The sequence below is a fragment of the Dicentrarchus labrax genome, unplaced genomic scaffold (assembly GCF_905237075.1).
Source record: "Dicentrarchus labrax unplaced genomic scaffold, dlabrax2021, whole genome shotgun sequence".
Classification (NCBI taxonomy): Eukaryota; Metazoa; Chordata; class Actinopteri; family Moronidae; genus Dicentrarchus; species Dicentrarchus labrax.
Genome location: NW_026136704.1, coordinates 23771246 through 23795573, shown reverse-complemented (window position 1 = coordinate 23795573; position 24328 = coordinate 23771246). Strand labels below are relative to the sequence as shown.

At 38.2% G+C, this 24328-nt stretch overlaps 1 protein-coding gene across 2 annotated transcripts in view; it reads left to right on the top strand.

Moving 5' to 3' along the window:
- lrfn1 (leucine rich repeat and fibronectin type III domain containing 1) overlaps positions 1-24328 on the top strand; it is a 103570-nt gene that overhangs the window by 46077 nt on the left and 33165 nt on the right. Inside the window, exon 2 of one of the 2 annotated variants that reach the window (XM_051397464.1) lies at positions 9502-9553. The exons of the other annotated variant lie outside the window; for it this stretch is intronic. The gene's annotated coding sequence lies outside the window, so the exon portion shown is untranslated. The remainder of the gene's footprint in view (positions 1-9501; positions 9554-24328) is intronic. 2 annotated transcript variants of the gene reach the window in all.

The window sequence follows — 24328 nt, the reverse complement described above, 5'->3', positions numbered from 1 at the left end:
TACGCTGACATGAATGGAGAGGATACATCAGTTTTGCAGGCTTACTGTTGTTTCACAGTGTTTGCAGTGGTAGGTGGCAGGGTGCTATTATTAGCCACTGCAGTGATATAAATGTTACTGTAAATTCACTGACACTATGATGACACAACATATTTAAACCATTGGTGAAACGCTGTCCCATCTAATAAAATATCATCAAGAGGATTCCAGGTTGTGTTTTATTCTTTGCACCCCAACGTTGTGGCTTTCATGGGGCCTGCAGATATTGAAGTAAATAATTGGGCATACAAAGCTAACACTCAAGCACATCTCAGGGGCTAAACAAACAATGGCACTCTGCACATTTGGTGCCCGAGTTCAAATGAGACTGTAACTGTGGATCATAACAGGGCTTTTCTGGTGTTTTGTGGAAGCACTGTTCTGTCAGCGTGACTAAGCAAGGCTGTCCAAGTCCAGCTGACCATGACTGTCTGAGAGAGCTATAAAAACAATCGCTTTTCAAAACAAGCGGTTTCAGGCAAATTGTTGCCGTTACACATTCAAATGTTGCTAAATGTTGAGAATTGCTTTGTTTTTGCTTCTTTATCCTACTGCCAAGCATTTGAAATCCTGCACTTAACATATTGGAAATGACATTCAGTGTTGAACGAAACATATTTCAGGATGTTCTTATTATATCCTATCAATATTTGCTGCTGCAGCAGCCCAGTTTCTCCATGAAGCTCATTAAAGTTTCATTGTGTCTCATCTCATCTTACTTTACCTTATCATGCACTTTGCTTTCTGCTATAAAATCTGGACATTAATAAAGATTTCATTGATCAGTTGAAGGTTTTATATTTTTGAATGTGATAAATGGAGAGCATGGAACGTTTGAATGTGGAAGTAATGTTTGTATATGTATTTATTTATCCATTTTGTATACTTGCTTATTCCTGAAGCTTAATCCTGTACCCATATATACATGAGGTGAAAGCCAGAAAAACACCAGCAGGGTTGGCTTCAATTCAAAACTTATTAATTCCAGTTAAATTATTGAGTTTTAAATTACTTTAAACTGAAGCAGTAAACAGAAAACTCAATGTAATTACAATCTGAATTGAATAAGCCACTGTAGAGTTCAGTAGAATTTCCTATACTTTTATGAGCTGAAATTAAAATGTGTTAAGCTTTTAATGTGAGTGAACTGTAATATGATTCACTATATTGATACAAATGGACAATAATAAAAAAAAAGAAAGTTAAAATCAAACTATATTGCAGGAAAACTGCCTCTCGTGTCTTCATGATTTAATATGGAGGGATATGTTAGTTTTATCCTACTCATTTGATAATAATATGCTATTTGGACATGGTTTGCTGTGTTTCATATATTTAGAAAATTGAAGCACTATATCATCCTTCACATTATTAGGTGGTAATAAGAAGAAATGACACATTTGGGTTTAAAATTATACTTGAAATGCCTTTAACTTTGCCTCTCTAGCAGACTTAAAAGGAAATCTTTTCACTTTCCATTTTCAACCCTGACAGTGCTATAAGCTATCTCTCATCAGGCTTTCCAACTTGTGTTGAGTCTTTTTTTTTTAACTGAATGGGTACATCTAACAATAAATGGCTAGTCTGATACGCAGTGAATGCCTGTATGTAGTAGGGTTTAAAACTTGAGTTTTGTATCGTGTTGGCTTCTCTTTTTGCTTCTTTATGTAGGGAAACCTTGTCAGTAAGAAAACCCATGCTGCTCTGTTTCCATGCAGGTGTGAATGCAGGCAGCACTATGGTAGTTTAAGCTTTATGCATGTTTCTTTTGTGCAGATGTTGTGGCTCAGATGAAGCTTGATTGCACCAAAGTAGGTGAAGGACAATGGTTTCCAAAAACAGCTGTTTTGACTCGTTGGTGCCAAGAAAACGTGATGAAAAAACTCTTAAGAGGCTGAGTTTGTGTTTATGCAGATCATCAGATGCAGCATTTAGTTTTTCAGTTTTTGCACAAAATTGTGGTTGCATTTCGTCAGACCACCTCTAAATTTCAAAGCAAGTGCCACTATAATTCTTCACGGCTTTAGTTGACGGTACACACACACACACACACACACAAACATCCCCAAAATCACAAAAGAGCCCTTTTATGAGTGTTTACTTTCCGCCCTTTATAAACTTTTTCATCTCGTAAAATAAAATTAACATTTATTTAAAATGTTCATCCAGGGTTTAATGTGATTACATTGAATTTGTAATGTCTAATTATAATGGGTTTAATTACCAGCCTATAATGTCATGCACATCCGCATGTAGGGAGTATGAGAGTCTTGCCTTCCAGTTGATTAAATACCAACTATATTAATGATACAGTGCACCATGCATACGCTATTTTCCACACCTAAGCTGCTTTTTATAAAAGAACGTGCAGTGAGAATGTGTGCACCTCACACATACTTCAGACCTGGCGTACACCTGCTGCAGCTGATATGATAAAGTGTATAAGGTATAAAGAGATATGGAACTGTTAGTATAGTGAGGTCCACCAAATATCTAAATGGCAACAATGTACTGTATTTGTAACCTAATACGATATTGAATCAGGCAACAGACAAAAATAATATTTTTATTGTAATGCTAGTGACTGTATTCAACAGCACTGTCTGGTAAATAACTATGTGCACTTACGCATGGAAAGAATGCTGAATTTTTGTGTCTCCTTAAACACAAATTAAATTTAAACAGGGACAGGATGTACCCTTGGAAGAATATTTGGAGTGCTGTATAATCGTATTTAGGGTGCTGTATATTTGTGCTTTGGGCCTTGGCACCTTCTGCACAGGAACGGTTTACTCAAAGGAGAAGGCAGACTGGATTCTCCTCGCAGCCCATTAAGAAACAGTCTGCTGCTTTCAAAAGGGATGAATGCAGCTGCCATGATCTGCCATTACAGAAGCTTATCCTAACCCAACCTGCTGATGATACTGTATGTTTCTTCATCCGATTTAAGTGCAAACATGAGCATAAAACCTTTACTTGGGGTGGGATTGTGCAATTTTGGTAGCTGGTGCTCATTCAAATCCTGGTGAAAGACAATCTGGAAGAGAGGCTATACGCTAGAATTTGAAATTTGTTGGACACACCTATATGTGTTTACGCCTTTTGTTTTCAGTCATGCTCAAATCTGCACCCAGTTCACATAAATAAAACCACATACTGTGCCATTTCCAGTGTATTGACTTTTGAGTATCAATAGCAGTGTCAATCACTTTCAGGTTCAGATCATGCTCTGGGCACATCAACACTATTGCACTATTAGCACTGTAGCAGTGCTTGCTTCTCTGCCTCTGCCGCTGGTGCATGAATGCATGTATCACCTTGTTTGATGAGAATATTCACACGATAAACATTTTTCTTATTTACCATTAAAAGCCTGTCGTAACACGCATTTTAAAACACAGATTTAGTACTCAAGTAAACAGCAAAAAGAAATGTGCAAATCATTTGATGGTAAATGTATTCAGTTGTAGACTATTAATGATGGATTCACCTCATAAATCATGGCAAGTGGTGATAGAGACAGAAATGAGATGTTGTGAGTACATTGCTCTGTGAAAGTAAAGCCAGAAGTTGCTGTGTTAAAGCAAACCTTGCACACTATCTCTCATACCTACTGATTATTTATGTGGTGCTGGTAAATGTGCTGAGCATGGCTAAGTGTATAAATAGCAGTACGGACATCATCAGAGGCTTCAGCTCACAAGGGGGAAAGGGGAGGGGAAAGCGCTTACTACCAGAGCATCAGATCATGAGCAAGAGAGACGATCCTCCCTGACTCATCAAGAACGGAGGGAAACTCTGATCCCTCGCATGCTCGTAGTCTGCGTGTTGGAGGCTCATGGGTAACCCTACTGACCTCTATGGCCACTGGTGCACAACTTTGTGTTGTACTTATTGCATAATTATTCATATGAGATGACTAAGAGCATTATTCAATTACCGTGTTCCCCTTGGTTCACTGACTTATATATGTGGGACATGCTTTAGGATAGCACAGACTTGCAAATGTAAGTGTGTTTTTTTTTTTCATTAAAAGAAGCTGCATAACCAGAGCAATTATTAGAGCGTATATTATTTGATGTGATTCTCTCAGGCAACTTGTATTATTGCTCAGTGTCACCACGGTCACTGTCTGCACCATGGCGAGATTTCCTTCCTAACAAAGGAGTCACAACATCCTAGTCATGGTAAATGCTATAGGAAAACATCAGCACAATTTTCTCCTAATCATTTTACACCTCCGCCATTATCTATGTGTACTCATATGTTCCAGCTCTCTGCAGTGCAGCCCACAGTACAGGCCTCTACTTTGCCTTGGGTTGTATGGCTTTGTCTGGAGCTCTCTCTCATCTCTGGAGGTCACATTGGCCGCCCTGGAGGTACTGGTAATGGTCAGTGTGCCAACTGTGTGGGCAATCTAAGAGAACCGTATGCTGTCTGTTAAATCACACTCAGCGGGGGCAGCAGCGTAACATGGCTGTTTGATATCAGATGAAAATGACGCCATGCTTAACATGCGCAACAGAGGCAAACGCTGCCGTCGAGCCATCAGCTAAGCATGCAGTTTATTTGGGCTGGTATTTCTCGCATCCTTTGCTTTCTCACCACGTCACTACTTGTTTTCAGCAGGCAGAATAACCAGGCCTCACTCAGAATCCATAGGCTAGCCTCTTGCCTCTATTCACAATTCATCCAGCTGGTTAGGTTCACCATGGCTCACAATCAAATATGTGTTCCTTTACTTGTTTTTTATTGGAGGTTTTATAATAGCAATGTGGGTCCCGGCCTCGAAATGTTTATTTTAGCCTTGTGGCAAGTCAGGCAGAGTAATGTGGATGTGCTGTGTGCCTAGCATTTTCACACATGGTTTGGACACTGCTATAGAAAGGCCCTGTAGCAGGTTGCTTTTCACTCTTCATTAAGAATTCTAGAGGGTGTTTCGACTGAGAGGTGATAATGTTTCTATGGACATTTTTGGCCTCTAGTCACACTCCAAAGACTAACAGGTACTGCAAAATAGTAGTAGCAATAGTATGTTTCAGTTTTCAGTTTATGTGGAAATCTGCAAAAATAGTGAGAAGAAAAAAAAGAAAAAAGAATTGAAACATCCATATTGTCACTATGTGGAGACATAATCCAAGCTTACAGTTATCCAAACGCCTGCCTCACCCTGTGTACTGAATCTCTGAGGTCCTGAAACACTGAACAAATAGCTGCTTGTCCTTGAGAGTGGCCGCAAATGAGAAGGCTGGGTTGCTACACTGGGTTTAGAAAAACAGGAACAAGCAAACCACCACCCTGACAGCTGCAGATTCAGTATCTAATGAATCATCAATCATGTATTAAATCATCGGTCTTATATATATGCTAATTATATACAGTATAAGGCTGTATATGTATCGATGTGTGATTCTAAATGTGTGATAGAGCTGAAACTATAAGTGGAATAACTGATTAGTCACTTAACAGAAAATTAATTAGCAACTATTTAGGAATGTATTTATTGTTTAAGTCATTTTTCCAAGCTGATATATTAAATATTTGCTGGTTCCTGTTTCTCCAATGTGAGGCTTTGCCATATATGAGTAAACTGAGTATCTTTAGATTTTGGGCAGATGGTCAGATAAAACAAGTAACTTGAACATTCAACCTTGAGCTATTGGACATTTTTATGTAGGCTATTTTATGACTTTTATTGGCAAAAAAATATGTATCAAGTCCTCTGTTTTAATACTGTAATATAAGCACAGATGAAGATGAGGCAGTGAGCCTAATAACATTTGATTATTGAAGGATGTTTTGAAGCAAAACTGTTTTTGTTTTTGAGTATGCAGCCTTTCCCCTCTCCTCTGCAACTCAGATTTTTAATTAGAAAAGTAACAATAACAGCTAAAATGTAGAGGGGAAAAAATCCTCTCACAAGCCTAATCGCTGTGTCACTGAATTGAAGTCTATGTGCGTGCAGTGTGTGTGTTTGATGTGTCTGCGTGGGAGTTTGATGAATAGATGGAGGGGCAGTTAGCATACATTCACAGTATGTAAGATTACAGCTAAAGAGGCATGAATAGCTCTGCTGATATTTGCAGTTCGAGTGTGTGTGCAGTGTGTTTTAATCAATTCCTTAGTGTCGGATGCTTCAGGGAACATGAACATAAGATGGACATCTCAGTGAAGTGCGTCATGCGTGAAATTGTACTTCTCACATCACTGTCTTAGGTCAGTTGGAAAACTGGCCATTGAACGTTACATAATGGCATTTTGAAAGTAAAGGATTTAAGTTGAATTAAAAATTTCACACAATACCCACGCTGAATGGTATGGTACCGATTCCTCAATAACACTAAGAAGATGTAAGATTTAGCTAAATCACCTAAATGTAGGGGAGCTCTTATAGGAAGGAAGGTAGTTGCAAACATGATACTAATAAAGAGTCTCTTCTGGATGTAATGGATGGCTTTGGCTATTGAAGGTTGCTCTCAATGTCAGGGTCTTTTGTGGAGGCCTACTGTGTTTACACTTTGTAGAAGGGAGAGTTTGGGTTTGGTAAATATGTCTTGCTTGGACAAACACCCTGTGTTGCTTTGGCTGGGGCTGATAAAAAAAGACCGTTGAGATCTTAATCAAGATTGCTGCTTTGGCAATTAAATCTGACAGTGGAGAATCAGAGCTATTCCTCTGTTGTCGTTGTTCCTGAAAAAGGAAAGAAAAAAAAAAGTGGAAAGAGGTTCTTTTTTCTTCACCTACAATAGCTTCAATTAACTGTGATTGCTCCATGTGCGCTTTTAGTTATGCATTGGGGAGAGACAGAAGAAATTGTGTCTCCTTTGAATTGTTTTAGCCTATATACAGTACTGCAGCAGTTTAAATGAGTTCCAGGAAGTTTGTTCCTGTACTAGTCCTGCAGAGTTCAGCCTTGTGCATGAGAGACTGATGCCACTCATGCACATATTCATGTACAGCATTTATGTGTCCTCAGCTGGTGAAAATAACCAGAAGAGATGAGTAAAATCTGTAATATGCAGTTAAGTGCAGCCTGATTTTATGAAGTAAGTCAGTGGAATAAACTTTGCTGATTTTTCTGTTTGCCAGAAAGTGTTTTACAAGATCAGTGATACTTAAAGGTGCATTAAGTGCATTTGAGTTTGGAAGATGGTGTTTTTTATGTCTCTCCAAACTAAACACACAAGAGCAAAAGTGCAAGTAATGGATTAAACAGTGTGTTTATCTTCTCTAACATATGCTGCAATCAATAGCATGTCAGACACACTGCCTTGAGGCAAAGGAGCATATCTTTACCTGACTAGCTTGCATAAATGTGTGGGGTTACAGGTGAACTTTAAAAAGCCCCGTTATGACTTGCGTATCCACTGTGTAGATGCTGGTCCTGGATGCTATCAGAATATAGGCTAATAGTAGCTGCTCTGTCCTCCTCTTTATGGAATTTGGGGAAGTTTACACTCTAACCCTAACCCTAATCCTGAAATTATTCTTGATAGGTGAAATGTATGTCTATACACATGAATGCAGAATGACTCATCAAAAATATTTTACAGGAACATAAAAGACAGACGTTTTAATATACAGTCTCCTTTATACCTGCCTCAGTCCCTTAATTTGACATATATGCCAAGAGATAGCACAGAAATGAACCTAGGGACACATGATAAGAGAGTGGAAAACATTTATTTTTCATTTTACTACCTCTTTAAATAAACTGGATACAAAATCCGCCCATATTGTGGACATTTTGACATCAGAGCTTGGGATCGGAGTCAGTTTCACTATTAATCCTGTGACTAGGATGGAACAGAAAAATGGGTGAGGGTGAGAGTGGAATCATAGTAACAATGGGTCAGTTTTTAGATAGAAATATACAGTTGTAATATTAATAAACACTATTTTCTTTAATTTAAACAAACTGCTAGTCGTTCTATTGGCTTTTTTTGTCACTCAGGAAGGGGATGAGACAGGGGTCATTCTTACAGGACTACATTTTATTCTGTCATGGAATTGGGATGATACACGAGTATCTTTGTGGGTGTGGGATGGGACCGGAGTGAAAATCCACTCCCGTGTCACTCTCTAATGTGGACTAGTAACAGCAAATTACACTGTAGGTGTCATCCCACTTAAAGCTATCCACCTGTTCATCATCCACTTGAACACTTTGACCTTTTCAGTTCGAGGGCGGTAAACATAAATGTTTAAAGACAAACGGTTGGTTCGCAAGTTTGAGAGAGAGCTGCGTAATCCGTGCTTCTGTCACTAATGAACTAAAAAGGTGGTGCTAATTAAAAGTAATGAGCTGTGGTGGGTTGTTTGTGTACCACCCATATAAGCTTCACCTCTATGGTCACTGTGGAGGCTGTTGTAGTATTGGGCAGCATTTAATGTCCACCTTCATTGACATAATATTGACAAATATTCTTATATTCACTTATTGTTTAAATTCAGCACTTTATTCTTCAGGCTTTGTGAAACTGAATTATTTATGATATTTCTCTGCCAACTCTATTAAGTGTATTGGCTTTATTAAACTTTATGTTAAATGCATGGGACATAGGCTGTTGGTATAAGCCTGCCATTTGCTGACTATTTCAGTCTCCTCCCCTTCCGTTATTGCTGTGTTACTGTTTTTCAAAGGCACCGTCGCTATGTTAAACAACCTTTGAGATAAGATACCATAACCTGGTTGCGAGGGTACGAACATAAACTAGCTAGCAGCTGTTACCTTCTCTTTTGCTGGGATTTAGCGTCTCCCCCATCTGCAAATCTTCCACCAACAAAATGTTCTTCCCGACTCTTTTACAGGGGCACCGTCGCTGCTTCCTAGGCATAGGACCGCCCACCACAATTAAGGATTGGTTTAAAGAAGTGCAAACAAGCCAGAGAGTTCTTTTTCTCAGAGAGGGAGATGGATTTGGCTATGACTAGTGACAAAAAATGGTTCAGTATGTAATAACACAAAGTTATACAAGAGCTCATTACTGACTGTACAGCTGTACAGGAAGTATTCAAAGCCTTCACACAGTTAATGTACAGTAAAGTACATGTTCTATATTCAGCAGTAAGTATCTAATAGCTATAATGAAAAAAAATACACACATGTGAAAGTGCCCTCTTACATAATCCAAAGTGAATTATTATACAGGCTAAAGACAAATATTAGCCATGCATATAAAGCAGCAAATCATCTTTAAAGAAGGAGGCAGGTAAAATTATATTTCTCCTTGGATTTCTCCTGTTTTAAATTTCATCCGGCAGAGAGGCTCCGGGCAGAAAATGATTGTTCCACTGCTACAAAAATATCAAATCATTTGTATTGAGTCTGGGATGAAATCAAAGATTGAACTATAAATTGAACCTTTTTATGATTCTGACACTATTACAACTGGTGCCGTATGGCCCCCAATGTTATTTGTGCTTGCACATTAAGGTGTGACCGTTTATTTCTCTCTGCAGACTGCTTTGAAGTGAACCCTGTGAGGAGGATCCAGAACGACACAATATTCTGGTGAGTTCCCAAATTGAAATTAAAACCCTCTTCACATTTACATAATATACCACCACACATAACCCATCCAGACAGCGAACATGAGCAGAAAGGGATGGGGCAAAGGGATAGAAGGGAATGGTTTTGATAGCAATGTGCTGAAAAATATGATGTTTTCTTCCTCTGACTCTATCACTCAATTCTTATTCCAAAGGATCAGTATGTTTGACTCGCCATGCATGCATATTCTCACTACATTAAACACAAAGGCAAACCCTACAGTTTTACCCATTTTCTTTCACTTTTTCTCCCACATATATTAACTCAAATGGAGAAACAGAAAAATGCAAAAACACAGAATCTCGTTCTTTTCTCCCCTCTCTGTCACATGCAGATTTAACCACATGTTCACATACAGGGAGAGAGGGGGAGAGCGAGCTTCTGCAGAATGACACTGTTAGCTATCCTCTCACATAGGCAGGGTTGGGCTGGCGCCACGGCTGTTTGCCTCATAGCCTGCGCAATGGGAGTCGGCTCCATTATCAGAGCTACTGCTTCGCCACCCTGCAGCAAACCCAGCATCCTCTGCTCCTGCAGATTTAATTTCTTATCTCAATAGGGAAAACAGGCTCTGTGATGAACAGCAGAAAACACCCTGGGCTGCTGTGAACACGGATTGAGAATATATACAATAGATGGTTTGATAAACTTATGAACGGGCATAGCACTGATATCCCTTGTAGGAATTTGTGGTCGGTTGTAGATATTCAATGGAATTTGCTTTTTACTGTAAATAATGATTCATGGAAGGAAAGATTTTTTCACCATTAATCCAGTTTTGAAGCAGTTATTAATGGAGCTACCATCAAAGGACGAATCAAGCTTCAAACAGGCTCCCTAGTAGGTGAATGTGTATAATGTGTTGCCGCTGTTGTGTGTTTCACATTCTAGGACAAACGGAGTTGTCTCTGTGTTTGCAGATAGATGAAAGCAGCTCTTCAACTGCTGTACTCTCACATGACATAAACTCGGCATGAACTGGTGCCACATGTGTACTCCCTTTGTTAAAAGTCGTGCAAAAGCACATTATCACCTCTCTGAGAATAGAGTTGCTGGATATTCTTAATGACATATTTTCATAAATGATTCTAAGCTTCATACTGCGATGTTACTTTAGGAGTTTTTTCCCTCTTGTTTTCCCATTTGCTTTGTTTTTTGACAACCTGCAAAATTTCATTCCATTCGGTAAGAAGTCAAAGTCTGTGTGGGATCCAAAAGATTTGACTTGTGGCTTTTTCAGCCTTTTACTAATAGCTTCATCAACGTCATGAAAAGCCACTACAGTGGTAATTGTGTGTCAACTTTCTCCGGCTCTAAAACAAAAGTTATTACGTGAGCACAAAGAAGTTATGTAACTTGATATACCCTGGCTAAATTAGTTTTCTTGTGTTTTACTGTAATCACCAGGTAGGGCTGCACGTACTGATAGTAGTGCTATCTTATCTGTGGTCTAATGCGTCAGGAGTAATTTATTACAATCATTAAAGTTTCAAGATCTTCTCAGCTCGGGGGCTTTACAGTTCCTTGATGGGTGTTACTTTAAACATCCTTTTCTGTAAAGCACTTGAAGCAGAATTTTTTACTTTAGTTATAATAAATACACGCTGCTGTGTAGTAAAAGTACATTTGTAATTCAACATTACATGTATGTGTGCTTGTGCAGGAGTAGAAACAAGATCAAATCGCAGTACTGCTCAGACACCATATCAAAGTATGTATGGGAAACATCAACACATGCCAGGCATGGTCGCTAAACCTTGCAGATATTGAATCTAATCGTTTTCAGGTGGCTGGGGTTTACATAATGTGGCACTGTGAGAGGACATTGATTTTTCTTGCTTTGAACTGGCAGTCCTGCAGGATCCTTTTCTGCACAAGGGGAGTGTCTGGCTTCAGCCTTGCAAGGGGAAGCAGAAATCGGCTATATCAGCTCATTTGGCAATTGGGTAGAAATAAAAAAGTTAATAATCCACAGTTTGAGCAATAACTAAACTTTTAAAGGCAAAAACAGTGCATTTGCCATTTCTTTTCCACCTAGAAATGGACAGCTTCTTATTTTTTTAATGAAATGAGCAGAATATTATCAGTATGGACAGCTTGGGTTGAATATCTGGTTCTTACGTCTCTTTGAAACAGATTCATTTAGGGTTTTTTTGATTAAGCTTTTAACACTTTAGCCACACAGACGAGATTGTGATGTTAAATTAAAACACAAGCTGATGATGTGGTCATGAGATTATTAATCACTCTCATATTCTTTGAGAAGGTGATTGTAGTCTCTTTTGAAGGGGAACTGAGTGCAGGAAATTAGTTTGACACCTTTGACATATTTTTACATGTGAGGTCCAGGTGACAGTACTTTCATTAGTTTTCCCTCTAGAAGCTGTTTTATATAGAGAGACTGCACTGAACAGAGTTCAACGAAGGGCTAATACAGATACATAACTCTATAGTCGGGTTCATGCATTTGTTATTGTCTTCATGTGTCCTTGTTAGTGCAAATGTGTCTTGGAGTCGTTTTTAATGAGAAAACACATTGCAACACTTTGCCGTTACAAAGATACATCACATATCCTCGAATGCTGCATTTGAAAGTTCAAAAAGGACTAGGATAGTGTGAGGACACTTGATTTAGAACATTTGAAAGTCAATTTGCAATGTTTCCTCTGTTTATTTGGAGAAACAAATGAGTCTTTAAAGATGCACCGATAAGTGTGTTGACGTGCATTTTGATTGAATTTCTTCCTGCTCAAACTATAAAAATGTAAAAAGAAAGCTCTTGTTGTTTTTTACAGAAGTTGTCAGAGTTGTCAGTTCAATAGACACAACAAATCAGGCGTATCTGTATGGGCTGCTTGTTGACAGCCACTATATGAACACATCTAACAACAAGTTAAAATGCTTTTGATGGAAACCTAAGATTGCAGCAAAATAAATAAGCAAGAAAATAATTAAATATCATGTAATTTAATTAGAGCCGATACTTTGGGATGCTGTTAAAATGCTTATTTAACAGTTCTCCTTCCCATAAGTTTGACAAAGGCTTCATAAGCATTACCGCCGGTTATAAAACTAACCCACTGTTTTCTACATAGAATAAAATAAATACCATAATGCTTAATAATAATTAACCAGCCCTAAGCAAGGTATTTCATAAATGATTGATTATATGCAGCAATGCAGACGAGACGTTTTTGTATGTATGTGTGAAACAGAGCGAGATAGAGCATCACTTTAATATTCATTACTCTTTATTAAACTTTGTAAGATTTCAGTCCCCATAATCTTTTGAGACGCATGTAAATAATATTTTTCATGTCATGTTATCATACAGTGGCAAAAAGCAAAACCACTTGACATGAGTCTAATATCTTGGGAGATTGCAGAGCTCTTAGATTAACAATTTTGCACCATGAGAGCACATTCAGCTTGCTGAAAATATCAGCGCACCAAAGTATAGATTTTTGACTCATTTTGAAATTAGACTCTCTTCATGCAAATAGCTGTTTTGATGTCTTTTGTTGGCATCTGCTGCTTTTCTCAGGGCGCTATAATTAAACAGGAGGAGGCCGCAACCCTTCTTTATTCTGTGTCAGTTTGAGAAATGGGTGTTGCAAAACGCACTGTGTCAAAGCAATACAAGTTGAACAACAGCTAGATTTCGCACACAATGAATTCCTTTTTCAGGAGCGTGTGTATTCGAGGATTTGTGAATTAATCTTCATTACCGTGGTGGCATAGATGTCTGAAAATGCACCAAAAATCAGTTTGTGGAGAATTTGCTCAACAGCATCGCACCACATTTTGCTTTTATCACAGACAGGTTTCATATACAACTGGCTCAGTTATGAGGACACATTACTTGTTACTCTACAGCTGAAAAACTTATTGAACTGCTTTGATCTCTTCTGGTAATTGCTTAAGTCGTGACACCCCCAATTATAGATAAACACATTAGAAAATGGGGGTTAATCATCAATGTTAAGTTCAATTTAACAGAGTTAAAGCACCTTGAGCTTCTTTCAATTGTTTGCTGACATTTTGAGGGCAGCACTCCATCAACAGATAAATAATCCTTTTGAATTACAGAAAAAAAATACCATATTTTTTATTTACTCTCCGCGTGTCGCCACCCAGGTTTACACCCACAGCACTTCCCCCTGATCTGACAACATCCTCAGGATAACGCTCATATATCATCATTAAAGAGCACAGACTCAGGCACTTTGTCAGAGTTTGCAGTCCAGTGAAAAGGTACAAAGGGGGCAGAAAATAGATCTCTTTGATGAGCAACAGATTATGATGGAGAGGTGAGCAAACTTTCCTCTCATTCACTGCCCACTTGTGCAGTGCAGCACGACTTTCCATCTCACACAGCAGCAAATTGCTGTCTGATCCCAAAGACAAGCTGCAAATGGGATGTAATCCTCTTGGATCTTTGTTAAAAATAAAACTGAAATCTAAACATCTCCTAACATTTACTTTCAATTTGAAATTCATATAAAAATATGTGTGTTTCTAAAAAAGATCAAATAAATATTCTAATGTATTATCACTTTATTATTTACATTTATTGTTTGTAGTATCTTTATATACGGTATTTATAGGCTATCCATACATTTACATTTCAAAGGGAAGATTTCTTTAACAGTCTTTTATGTCTGTATTATCAAAGGATCAGCAGCCATTTTCAGCCTCCTTGTATAATGTGACATGTGAAAATGTGACATAAAAATTCCTTTTTTGGTGACTTGAGAGCACACCCTGACTGGTTTTGCTTCCACTGCAGTCTGTGCTTTCTCAATTTTAGGTGGCCCACCTCTGAGGGGGTTGTCTCCAAAATTAGAAACCTTACTGACAACAGCTCACAGGCGAGATAACATGCAGGGTTTATTGTGATAAACCTGAGCACGTTATAAAAAAGAGATTGTTATAATAGAATATTCAGAGCTTTGACTGCTGAGAGTGGTAATGAACATTTACAGTGTCAAATTTCTTAACGTGAGGGTTCTATGTGTATCCCTTTATTTCACAAAAATATCCCTTTGTATGTATTTATTCGTAGTGGGATTTACATTGGATATGGGCCAGGCCAGCAACGGAAACCAGTGTGTACTCGCAACCCCTTCTGTGAGTTATTTCACAAAAAGTGGGCAAACATTTGAAAAACAGAAGAAGCATTACCATTATTTTGTGTAACAGATATTTATTTAATTTTCTTCCTTGTCCATTTAATCACTCTGTGACACCTCAGGTTTATCTTAAAACTGCTAGTCTAGAGCTAAATCGTTTTCTACTGCCATTTACGTTTCACACATATCTATGTACAGTAGAATCAACTGTATTTGAATCATCTAAATAAAAGCAGTGTAACTGTAACCACAGTTTTTAATGTCAAATCGGATTTATGGATGTTTATTCTTAATGAGCTGGAAAGAAGGAGTTCTGTTGCATACAACAATGTGTTAATGATGTCTGTGTGTCATGAGTCTGAGAAGAAGGTGTTTTAGTGGAACCATATGGTTTGCATCTGTTCAGAATATATCCAGATTTATACTGGATCTTTAGAGTGATACTTATGCTACTTTGATGATTGGAATTTAAAAGAATCTGGTAACAACTGGCTACTACTTTTGTGTTTGTTTTTTTTTACATGTTCTCTGGTGGATGAACTATGTAATGGTGACACTTAGTTACCTCAAACCGAGTTTGGTATTTCTGCACTGCTATTTCTTGTTACTTATCGGCCGACATATACACCGATAATGATTTATCTGCGATGAGCTGATATCAACTGACATACCGACCTGGCCAGTACATCAGTCTAGCTCTAGTGTCATGTCTGAATAGTGTATTCATATGGGGTCACATTTCCAGAAGGTAATGTTTATTAAGCTTATATTTAATTCAAAAAATATGTCTTTACATTGCTTGTTTGAGAACAACAAGGAACATATTTAAATTATGTCTGGCATTGGTCTGACATTGAGCTGTGAATTCTGGGTATTGTAGGAGGGCATAACATTCAAGATTTACTTTACTTTCTTAATTAGGGACAGTGATTTTTTACAAAAGGCTAATAAAGATCTGCAGTCTCTAGGCAGGGTGACGGTATACATTAAAAGAAAAAAACAAGACAAAATCAAAGCACATATGGGAATACAAATAGACCTATTAAAGCCATTATATAACCAACACATACAAGCACATAACAACAGTCAGACTGTTTAAACAAAATACTAAACCTAATAAATGGCTTTGTGTAGCAAAAGTATATTTATTTTCTTACTGTGACCCCACAGGTTGATCTTGGAACCACTGGTCCACAAAACTATAGTCTTTTTGACTGATATGACGATCACAATAATAATAGGAAAAAAAGCACTTAAAGGTTGCTTCTGTTTGTATTAGTGCTGTTAATAGCTACTCTGTGTGTGTTTCTTTCAGTCGTTCTCTTCACCGTCCAACAACAACTCAGATAGTAATTTAATCTTGCAGCCATTGACATGGGATCTTAGATTAAGATCGAAACCGCAGAGTAATATAATATTTTGTCGTACACAGAGAAAGGTGTGGCAATAGAAAAAGGCTATGCTGCTCACAGACTGTGTAAAGCATTAAAATGTTTGTTTTCCTTTACTTATGGACTTTAAACTGTATATTTTTTGTAGTATATTGGAGCCACTGCAGAAGAGATAATAAATGTGCCGGTGGAGTTTTGGTAAGAAAAGGCAAACAGCCTCTCAGTGTGATGCCTTAGAAAAGTGCCATGTTTAACGGTTCACGCTGTGAGTTTCTCTAGAGAATTGTGTCAGTGAGACCTGGCATCTCTAGAGACAGACGTAGCGGGACGTCCCAGGCTGCAGGAAGATGAGAGTTGCCAGATTAAGAGCAAACTGAAATGCAGCTTTCTGGTCTCTGATCCAAACACCCACAAACGCTTTTTAATTTTTTTTTTCTCCAGGAAGCACAAACAGCTGCATCAATTACAACTGCATGTCAGTGGTTTGATAGATCAAATAAAATAAATCTAATGCAGATGAAAATGTGGCATACGAACATGACAGAGTGAGACAAAGCATGACAGAAATTCACAACAGACATCATGTTCTCTTTGTTTGAAATAACCCTCCCCTGATTGTGCAGCACAACAAGGAGAGCTATAAATTATTCAGGTACTCCCCGATGGCCGCCCATTTACAGCCGCTCACTTGCATCTGACTGGACGTATTCTTCTGCTGTATTCCTCAGTGATCTGCCTGTTTTAAAATGGCAGCAAAATACATGTGACCTCAGAGTAGGACTTTGCCTTCACTCTAATGCTTAATTTATTCATTACCCTCAGTCTGTATCGGGTATGCGCCACAAAGCCCGTAATCGTAAATAGCGTAGAGTATCAAAACGAATGTGAAGGGGAAGGAACACTGAGGATTATTACAGCTATATGTAAATAAGAAGGTGAAATATGGCACCTTCTTCATCACAGTGCGTGCACAACAAAGCAAGAGGTGAGAGAGGAATAACAGAATGCAGTGGTCATAGATAATAACACCATTTTCTGTATTGTAGCCCATGAAGGACATCTCTCTCCAGACAGCGCAGCATGTCATTTTTCCACACTGCTGTTCCTTCATTCATGCTGATGTGAGGTTTGCTGTAGTGACTGCCAGGAAAAAGGGACGATGGTTGAATGCCCTCTCTGTGAAGCATTTCTTAGGGTTTTAACGCTTACATCTCCACGACGAGCTGTCTACACTGTTTGAGGGCTCTGTCAATTTTTGCAGAAGTATGGCCGTGACACTGGAAAATGGCGTACGACAATGAATTCTTGCAGGATATCAGGCTGTCTCTGCAGATTGTGACACTCCCTGCAGATGTGAGTTTTGGGTTTATTTAAGGAATAATCCTTAATATTGTTATGAAAACGAATATCCTTCATTATTACTATTGTGGGTGTGTAAGTGGTGGGTGTTCATTCATTGTATTTACATTCAGTAATTACCCCTCTATGTTGTAGTCTTTATGTCCTTCATGTGCTGAATTGAATTTTCTTCACAGGCACGAATGATTACAGGAAAACAATGCATGCATGTAATCCAACCAGACTGTTCTCCCAGGAAGACCAGCATCAGTTATTTCAGCGAGTGATAAAAAACAACTTCTGTTCTATCAAAAATTCATCTTCAAAACATCATGTAATTGTTTGACAGCAGATTAGTTCTTTTTGGTTTGGTTTGTTTTTTTCATATGACATGCAGCATAGGGCCACAAGTCGAACTTGAACCCAGCCTTGAAACAGCCTTGGTACTTTGGGGCACCAGCTCTACCAGGTGAGCTGTCAAGGCACCCTGAGTGGATCAGTTTTAAATATCGCAGAAGGGACAACAAGGTCGCCAACCATTATTGACAGATGTCTTTATTAAAACAATGTGAGTTTGTTTGGCTGCACTGTAAACAGATAGGCCAGCTGCTCCTCTGTTGTATTTCTGACAAAGCTGTTCAACAAGTGTTTGTCACAGTGTCAACCCACACTTGATGTTACCATTGTAACCATGGGTGTGGTCGAATTAGTGGAATCTTAAGGATAGCCATTTTTAAAGTTTAAACATAAATTAAAACTACAGTTTACAGAGCTTTAGAAAAATACTGTGTTTGATATGAAACGCAGTAATTCTCGTACAAATACAATGCAAACCTCTTTTTAAATACAAATCATTATTATTTTAAATTCACCAGTTTTTATCAAAATTGCAACATTATAGCAACCCAGTAAGAGAGACTCAAGAATAATATATATAGTGAAACCTAAACCTAAATCCCCCTCCTACTATCGCACTGGACTGGACTGTCGCAGTATATAAGTGATTTAGTCATTCACGCACATGACAGTTACAGCCTCCTAGTGTATATACCGTTCAAAGGCAGCCTGCAGGCTGGGGAATAGTTTTTTAATGTCTGTTGTCTATTTAATCGTTCTCTGAGTGCATGCAGTCATCAAGGGACTTACAGACACAGATTGAGGTCAAGTCCACTCACTTTTAACCGAGACTCAGCCCAAATAAAGGGATCAATAACTCCTCTAATCACTTTCCCACTTTGATTCTGTCTGAAAATTCTTTCTCCTGAATCTAAAATGAGAAATCGGCACCACTGTTTTTAGAAACCCCTCTGTGCAAAGATGTGAGCAGGATAGTCAGTAAATATTGTCTCACAGTTGACGTTGAAACATGTTTTTAAAGCGCTGTATATTGCAATTGAAATGATTTCTAGTCTATCTATTAATCTGCATTGTCTTTTTCAACTTAACATTTGTCAAAAAAACCTTTCACAAGATAACGATTGGAGTTTCTTTATCACAGTCACGCACCGTTGCTCATATTCAGATGTGCACGTCATTGTGAGGCCGGCTGCTTACAGAGTAGAACCCGGTTTCAGCATCAGGGTGGCACGCTGATTAAATTCCCAGCCTGTGGTTGTTCCCGTGTGTCCTTTCCTTTTGGCAAATAAATTGGAGTGAGCTGACCTTTCATCAGATATGCACAGCAAACTTGAGTGTTTAAGCTTTAAGAACCAGACATGTTCACTTCAATTAATCAAGTGAATACCATTACAGCAGGTGACATGTACGAGATGGTTCACTGCACCATACACGTATTTTACTCATCATCACTCCCAGGCATTACATTCTGACTTTTCCCCAGTGGACGGGGCTGATTGCTGGCCTCTGTCTTACAGTCATACACTTGTCTGCAATACTGCAAGTCTATGTGTAGACTTCTCAGCAAGCCTGGCATTATATAGTAGCTTCAGGATGGGTAAGGTTTTTAAAAAAATTGAAAACGATGAATGAATGAGGTTTTTGTTATTGCTATTATTATTGCTATTATTGGCTTGCAAGATGTAACATGTGATCTAGGGCCTAATGCCTGTTTAATATGCATAGATCTCATTAATTTTGTTTTCAACTTAATATTTCTTCAGTGCAGTCATTGTAAGAGTATGACACGAGCAAATGTATAAACACCAAGTTGTGGCAATGTTGTGTTTCTTAGAATGTAAAGAATTATGCAACTGAAGTGATATAATGGAAAAATTTAATTCAAAATACAAAACATGCTCGTTTCAGCTTTTCAAATATGATAATTGAATATGTCAGCTACGTCTAGATTTTTTTTTCTGACATTTTATAGACTAAAGAAATAATCAGTTATTGGTACAAATATTAAACAGGTTAATTGATAATGTGAATTTCAATATTTGCATGAAAGTATCACTGTTTTGGAACACAAACCGTCGCTCCCCGATTCACGCACACCCTCACACACCTCCATGCGAGGCTTGGGGTTCTTGCTCAAGGACATTTGGACTCATGGATTGGATTGTGTTGCATGGATTGAACCGCCAACCGTAATCGACGACCTGCTTTTACCTCCTGCCAGAGCTAGGCCCTAATACAGCTTGATTAATTCTTTAAAAAAAAAAATCATTAAGACAATCAATGCAAGTCATAAAGATTTCCGAAAGAATCAATTAAAGTTATTAGGCACGCAATAAAAAGGCAGGAATTGTTTAAGATAAGGTCAAATAAGAAGGTCAGGATGAAGTAGAAGCCAATTATATACAGTGTGCCTCTATGGAGAATGTGTTTTCAGAGCTATTTTTAAAAGTTTTGATAATGTTTAAATCCTAACTCATAGTCAAGCTCAAGTTTCATAGTCATAGAGCCTCACAAATTAGTATCAGTAGCAAAAACAAGGCAGCTCTACTACAAAATTACCAAATTAGTTGTAATGTGATCCTGGTTCTTAGTTGGCCTGACTACTGTAATCCAGCTGGTGAGTTGTGGTGATGAAAATGATGTGAAATAAGAGCATAGATAACTTTCTCAAGGTTGGAAAAGACCATATTTTATGAGTACTTCACTGCAGGCAGAACCAAGACGGAACAGTTCTTACATGATCTTAGAAAAAGATCTGAGTAAAAATAAACTAGATTCCGATGCACAGACCTAACAAGGATTTCCACAAAGGCTGCAGATTTTTTTCTTTTTTTGGGGGGGGGTTGAATGAGATTAATATAGCTGAGTGGGTGGAATTCAGCAATCCTAGATTCATTATCATTAACTCACAGGAAGTTTGGAGATAGTACTTATACCATCTAATATATGGTAATATATCTGCAAGCCAATCATTAAGGTGAATCTGCTGGTGTAATTTGACAGAGGATTCAGTCCTAACAATTTCATTTCAGACTGAAAATGAACATCTTTTGTATCGCCAACGTTTTTTAAACATGTTATCAATGCTTTTTAAAGGCTGGAACTTGTGGGTGTTCGCTGGGAAAATAGATATCATGTTTGCAAATTATATAACCGATCATCCAATATTCTTATCATGCAGAGATAAGTGTGCCTGACAGTGTAGATTTAAATACAGTGGAAATCAGTGCGGCCTAAAAAATAGACAGTGAGAGGTTGGAGGCAATTCACTTTCATTCATTTGTAGCTGTTTAATATATTAGTCCTACTGTTCCAAAGGTTATTGAACATTTGGCATTGGCTTTCATTATCTATTGGCAGAACATTTCTTCTAAATCATTTGATTACAGTTAGAACCTCATTGCAAACATTTTTTGAATATTGATTAAAAGCTCTCGTGCTGATAAAGAGTATTTAATTGAGGAAGGAGCTAAAATCAATCCATGGTAAACACTAAACATGAAATACAGTCGAGATGTTTCATAACCTCGAGCAGCAGGAAATGCTCTATCAGAAAGTTATGGTCTGAACTGTTTGAAGGGCAGTAACTGTGACATAAACCCTTTTTCGAGGCTTTCAAGCAGGATGACCTGGTCTGCGGTGTCAACTGCCTCACTGAGATCAAAAAAGCATTCTAACTGAGCAATCACAAGCACAAACAGCAACAAGGGAAGCTCAAGAAAAACCATCGCTGTGTCGTGAGATGTCTTAGAACCCAATTTTAACCTTCTTGGCACCTTATTATTCACAGAAGGTAGCGGTTGGGAGAAACCTTGGAAAAATACAGTTTGTGGAATACTGCACATCATGAAGTTTTGAAGATTATTAAATACTGACTCTACCAAGTTGGAGAAGATCTCCAAAGTGACATACATTTAAGAAAGACATATTTTTTCATTGCATGCTAAAATGTCTGAAGGCCTGGCAGAGAGCGATTGACATTTTCATACTCTAAGCTCTGGATATTATTCATGGAAATGCAGAGCATATTTGGAGAGGCCTATTTTAACATTTTATAGTCCCAGTATCTCACCAGAGGTGACTTGTACCACCCCACACAACTCTATATCCATTATAAATGGCTGGTTCAGCCAAGCCAGCAGTATACATATGTTTACAACTGTCAAATGCACCAAGAGGACTCACTGAGAGTCCTGAAAAAACAGCTATCCATCTGAGCTGGATGGATCCCGAAGACCTTGTTGTAACATTATCTCCAAGTGTATTAATAATACATACAGAGATAAATGTGCCCAAGTGCATAGAATCAAAAACAGGGTAACCAATGCAGCTTTGGGAACGTGCATAATGTTAAAGGGACCAGTGGAAATTCCCTTTCAATTCAGTAACTTCCAAATATGTACACTTTCTGGTAATCATTTGAAAGTTGAGACATATTGAACATTCCGCTTTATTCATCTGTTGACAGGGTGTCTATTATTCGCAGTAATTATTTACTGCAATCAGTTAAACCTTTGATTTGCAAATAATGAAAATCTACATCCTGAATCCAATCGACTAACAATTATTCAACACTAATATGAAGGTAGAGATGATAGGGTTGTCTTCTATTTTGTTAGAAGTGAAGGACAGAAAGTGCTCAGTTCCCTGTCTGCTCAAGAAGTTGAACAAGTAAAATGCTTCAGTCTAAGGTGTAATTTTTCATGGCGTGAAACAGAATTTAAGTACCGTGTACATGAAAGTTGCCCCCCACTTAAATTCTGTTTTGGTGTGAAAGCTCTCTTTCATTGTGTAGTTCAAGACCATGCAGGGCAGTGAGGTGTTATGGGTATTTCACTTTTAAGCACATAGTAGCTTCAAATGTGATTAATAGTTGATGTTTTGAGCTTGGTGGTTTTCAGCATTTGTTTTAAGGAGCTGGGGAGGTTTTTTCCAGTTCCAAGACGTTAAGTGAGTTTTTGAAGAAACATCTGAGAAGTTTTTTTATTTTAAGTTCTGTGTTATTTATTGAGCAACTCAGAAACATGCTCATGTATTTGTGAGGGACCAAGCAAGTCAGGCACAAGAGACACAGTGCAAATGAAGGGTTTTATTTACCTAAATTTCAAAGTCGATGAGAATTGAACCACACATTTAACAGTTAACAGGTTAAAGTAATGGAACTCTTTCTAGCCTCCTATAAACTAATGTCCAAATCAGAAATCGAGGTCCATACATGCATACTAACTGACTAAAAAAGCAACCCTGTCCCCTAGCTCCGGTGAGGAGTGGAGTACATTTTTGTAAATTGCTGGGCAGTGCTCATGGTGCATTGATGTGGAGTATTGTGCAGGATTTTGACACAGCTTTGTGACAGAAGCACTCACGGGTAGAGAAGACTGTGTGTTTCAGTTCAAAGGTTAGAAGGTAAACACGATGTGTCTCGTTCTTCAAGTCACTGTTGCCTTTTTTTTAACCAACACCACAATCTTTCCTTAATATCAAACTTAAGTGCCATGTGTTACCAGGTAGCAACTTGTCAGATACACCGATCAGCCATAACATTATGACCACTGACAGATGAAGTGAATAACACTGATTATTTAGTTATCGTGGCACCTGTCAGTTGGTGGGATATATTGATGTGTTAGAAGCAGGAAAAATGGGCAGCGTAAGGATTTGAGCAACTTTGGGCCAAATTGTGATGGCTAGACAACTGGGTCAGAGCATCTCCAAAACTGCAGCTCTTGTGGGGTGTTCCTGGGAGAAGGTTAGACAAGGAGACAAAAGGAGAAACATTTATACCTATTTGGGCCCACAGGGTAACATGCATTGCATTAATCCAAAGTGAAGAGATAAAATTAAAATTAGCTATAAATAGTGTCTATAGGCACAACAGGTGCTTTGAACTAAATGCTAACATGCTCACATGACAATAATAAAATCCTGACGGCGGTTGGGGCGCCATGGTAGCTCAGCTGGCTGATTCTGACCTGTGGCCCAATTACTGTGTGTCATCCCCTATCCCTCTCTGCCTTTTCCTGTTACTATCAATTTAACCAAAACTCTGACGTTGACGTCTGACGTATAATGTCTACTATTTTCACCAACTTCGTGTTAGGAGTGCGAACATTAGATTTACATTACCGCCTAACACAAAGTACAGCTGAGGGTGGTGGGAATACCATTATATTTGCAGTTGTTGCGATATTACAGTGAAAAATTCCCCTGCTGCCCAAAAAGCATGTTCATACAGACCACCGTTATATAAGAGACATCTCTAAAACTCCAACTGCAAACAAAGCTTTCCTCGAGCAGAGCAAAGCGATTAAAAAAAGCTGTGATGTCATTGCAATGTTAAGTCTACGGTCCATCGGGAGAAACACTTGCACATATTCAGTGGCCTACATACCCTGGAAAGCTAGATAACCTTTTATAATACATCTATGGAAGAACTAATAACTAATGACAAGAGGTCATTGAAAATACAGTCATACATTTTGATAATTAATATTAGGCTGGTGGATCTACTAGGCCTA